This window comes from Poecilia reticulata, unplaced genomic scaffold (genome assembly GCF_000633615.1).
Source record: "Poecilia reticulata strain Guanapo unplaced genomic scaffold, Guppy_female_1.0+MT scaffold_125, whole genome shotgun sequence".
In the NCBI taxonomy this organism is placed as follows: domain Eukaryota; kingdom Metazoa; phylum Chordata; class Actinopteri; order Cyprinodontiformes; family Poeciliidae; genus Poecilia; species Poecilia reticulata.
In genome coordinates this window covers 995,866-999,908 of record NW_007615013.1, presented here as the reverse complement: position 1 = coordinate 999,908, position 4,043 = coordinate 995,866, and the positions used below count along the sequence as shown (strand labels likewise).

General features: G+C 43.2%; 1 protein-coding gene across 1 annotated transcript in view; it reads right to left on the bottom strand.

Moving 5' to 3' along the window:
• Nucleotides 1–2,281, bottom strand: part of pthlha (parathyroid hormone-like hormone a) — a 71,736-nt gene extending 69,455 nt beyond the window's left edge. The window contains exons 1-2 of the mRNA XM_008401661.2: nt 2,214–2,281; nt 1,817–1,915 (exon numbers count right to left, since the gene is read on the bottom strand). The gene's annotated coding sequence lies outside the window, so the exon portion shown is untranslated. The remainder of the gene's footprint in view (nt 1–1,816; nt 1,916–2,213) is intronic.
• Nucleotides 2,282–4,043: the final 1,762 nt, after the last annotated feature.

Genomic DNA, 4,043 nt, shown 5'->3' with positions numbered 1-4,043 from the left:
AGAGGATACGGGGACACTCCGGATCCAAGAGGATACGGGGACGCTCCGGATCCAAGAGGATACGGGGACGCTCTGGATCCATGGAGCTACAGGGACGCTCGGGATCCATGGAGCTACAGGGATGCTCGGGATCCATGGAGTTACAGGGACGCTCGGGATCCATGGAGTTACGGGGACGCTCGGGATCCAAGAGGATACGGGGACGCTCGGGATCCAAAAGGATACGGGGACGTTCCAGTTCCTGGACAATGCATCGCGGTCCGGCCTCGGCTCGTAGCTGATCCGCTTCAGTTTCAGGTTGGTCACAATGAGCAGCTACCTGGTGTGACGTTAATGCCACTTTAATTTACGGCCTGATTGTCTCCTGCTGGTTGATCAACAGGCTGTGACCTTCTGCCGGCTGTCAGCCTTAATGTGAGCAGACAAGTAGTCAAAGTTCACCATCTAAGCATCTCATTATTCAGCCTGAATGTCATTTATGAACCATCAACCTTAATGCTCATCAAGCATAAACGAGACCAACTGAACCCAACTGAACTCTTGTTGAAGCAGGAATTGGAGAATAAATCAAGGAAGTTCTTGATCAATAAAAGTCCAGGAGGGATCTGACCAGAACCGAGAGGAATGAGATCTTAATCACTCATTTCTAACCAACATGATGGAACATTTCTAAGACGTTTTAAAGGACCAGCGTTTGTGACTGACTGCCATCTAGTGGCCAAGGTGGAGAGTGCCCAGACGTGAAACTCGACTAGTTACATGTGAACAACAATAATGTGAAACAGAGAAAATAAAAATGGACGCAGACTTATGACAGAAAACCTAAAAAAAGTCTGAATTCTAATAAAGCTCAACCATTTCGGCCAGATACAAGCGGCAGAAATGGGTTTCCTCCGCTGGGTGTCTGGGCTCTCTCTTAAAGATAGGAAGAGAAGCTTGGTCATCCAGGAGGGACTCAGAGTAGAGCTGCTGCTCCTTCACGTCCAGAGGAGCCAGGTGGATCGGGCATGTGGTTGGGACTGACGCCTCTCTGGTGAGGAGTTCATGTCCCACCTGGAGGAGGCCCAGAGGAAGACCCAGGACACGCTGGACGGACGACGTTTCTCGGCTGGCCTGATTGATTGATTGACTGATCGATCGATCGATGGGCGGAGAAAACAAACAGCTGGAGAGGAGAGACTACTTCCTGTTTACAAACCTGCAGACTGAACGAGAGCCGATGGGTCAGTCTGAGTCTCTTCTCCAGTTCAATAAATTCACATGTATTCAGTAAACTGGAATAAATGTGAATTTAATTTAAAATGCAGACAGGAAATGAGTTCACTCCTGACCTTTAACCCCTGATGAGTTCATGGAAGAGTTATTTTGTTTATAAGTGTGTTTATATTGTTTGATGTGTAGAAAATGTTTGGACTGACTTTGTTTTCTAAAGTGCTGCTAACTCGGTACACCGGGGATTTTAAGTCATACAGGTTAAAATCACTCTTTAAAAATGGTTCGTTTTGTGGCGTCCCACATAGATTGGTAGATTTACATTATTTGAGAAAATATTGATGTGGAAATGATAAACTATTAAATACAGAGGGATCTCAAGAACAAATGAAATTAAAAATCACACTAAAATAGTTATGTAAAAATACAGCTTGAATGGAACTACTGAAGGCAAACAGGTTCATTTAAAGGATTTATGAAAAATGAAAATAAGATATTATTGGGATATGTTGAAACCAGTAATATAAAAAACACAACAAACGTCAAAGGATCCAGGAGGGTTCAGGATTTCCTGGGGCACCGGTGTGATGTCACTTCCTCTTACCTGAGTAGAGCTGAGTGCTGATGATGATCTGTGGTTCTGGTTCTGGTCAGTCCTCCTGAACGAACTCTTCATCATGGAACCAGTCATCAGTGGAGCAACCTACAACCAGTAACCATGGTTACAGCTCTAAATTAGCTGCATGATGCTGATAAAAAAAAATTATAGGAAATGTTTTTATAAATTATTTAAACCAACATATAGATTCTACCAAATAATCATGAGTTATAGATTAAAATGTGAAAATATTTAAGCTATGAGCAGTTTAATACATTTACAGTTAGTTCTTTATAAACATTAAACACATAATCTCGAACTGGTTCGGGTTCCCGGAACTTTTTGATTAGAATTAGCCCAGAAGCTAACGGCCCAGCTAGCAGCGGCTACATCCATGACTCACCGGAGCTGCTAAAGGCTTTAACCCGGCCGGAAGCGGTCCGTATTCGACCCGGAGTGGAGCTTTAAGGATCACTAAAACGAACCAGAACATTTTATACAGGCTTTTAGGATAGTTTATAGAAACTTTGTAATGGCTACATCCGCGGTTCGGTCCAGCAGGGTGGTGCCTATGAAGGGGAAGTGACCTTTGACCTTTTACTGAGTCAGAATCACACCTTTATTGACATAAAGTGATTTTAGATCAGTTTTCAAACGTTTTCAGGCTGAGGATCATTTAGCAAACACCTAGCCTGAAATTTGCCCCACGACAGCAAATCTTAATAAAACCTGAAATGAAAATATTAGTCTCTTAGTTCACGCATTGTTGTTTTCTTTGTTCTTCCTAATGGTGCTGTTTGGTGAATGTGACTGGCTTTGACAAAGAGATGAACCTTTGGGCATTTTGATTATGTAACAAAAAAAGGAAATAAAAAAAGTTCTTTACTATCAAGTGTTATGTGCATTAATAACATTTAGTGCTGTTTGTGATTTAGAAGCACAATTAAAGAAAAATAGACTTGAGTTGCTTAACAGAAACAAAAAATAATTTTCTGCACCATTAGATATAAAAATAATAAACCTATATTTATATCTATCATAATTTCATATTTTTTAATTAAATAAAAAATACAACAGCTGTTGACCAGAAAGCAGAGCACCATTCATTACCAAGCAAAGCAATAAAAACTGAACAGTTCTGACTACCTGGAGCGATTCCCACCGCATGGAGCCGTTCAAAGGAATCCATTCGCTTCTGAACCAATGAATATTCCTGGAGTTTCTCTTTCCACCGGTATCTGCAGCTGTTCTTCTGAGTGACTCTGTTTTAATCCAGTTTTCATCATTATTTTTAACATAATCCTTTGCTAAGCTAGCTGTAGCGTCGCACTTACGCTGACGTCACGGCAAATAAACAGTCGTCTAAATGCAGTACCTGGCGGACCACTAGGGGGCGGTCGGTGAGCACCGGGGGTCCGGGGACCACAGTTTGAGAAAGACTGGTTTAGATGAACATGTTTTTATGTTTAGGGCTACAGAAAAAGACAAAATTCTGCCTTTAAAACTGGCTGCTTGAGAAACTTCTGCCTCTTCAATCAAAGAGAGAAGTTGAAATGGAGAATTAACTACAATAACATTTTATTTTGTAAATTGTAAATAAATTACTATTGTTTTTAAAATTGGAAAATGGAGAACAGAAAAGACTGAAGTCATTTTGGTTGCTTAAGATCATAGGTTCATTCATCAGGGATCTGGGAATGAAAACCAAATGGTCTCCTCTCCACCTTCCTGTTTGCCTCTAAGTCTGCTGAACTCTACAACGAAGACGTTTCCAGAACCGCTGGAGCAACAGAACGTCTCCATCTTCTGGACCGGCCCAGCAATTCCTTTTAACAGCTGATAAAAGCATTTGGGATGAATGCTGGGTCCCAGAGGATCGTCTGAGTCCAGGCACCGAGCGAGGCCGGCGGCTGGCCGGCGGTTGGCCGGCGGCTGGGAAAGTGTGGGCAGACTGGGCGGACTGGGCAGATGAGCCGGATCAAAACGGTGCTGGAAAAGCCATCGGGACGGATTCACGATCCAGTTTATGGCTCCAAACTGTTAGAATCAGGAGCTCGGCTTTCATGACAGCACGACACGCTCGACCTGTTCTCCCGCCTGGATCCGATTCCAGGCGGCACCGGCCCGGAAAGCTGACAGCAGCTTTGGTTCTGGAGGTTCTGAAGTTCTGTGAGAGGTTTTCTTTCCATGGCAGCTGTCATCGTTTAGTCTGAGCCGTCAGTAAATGTGCATC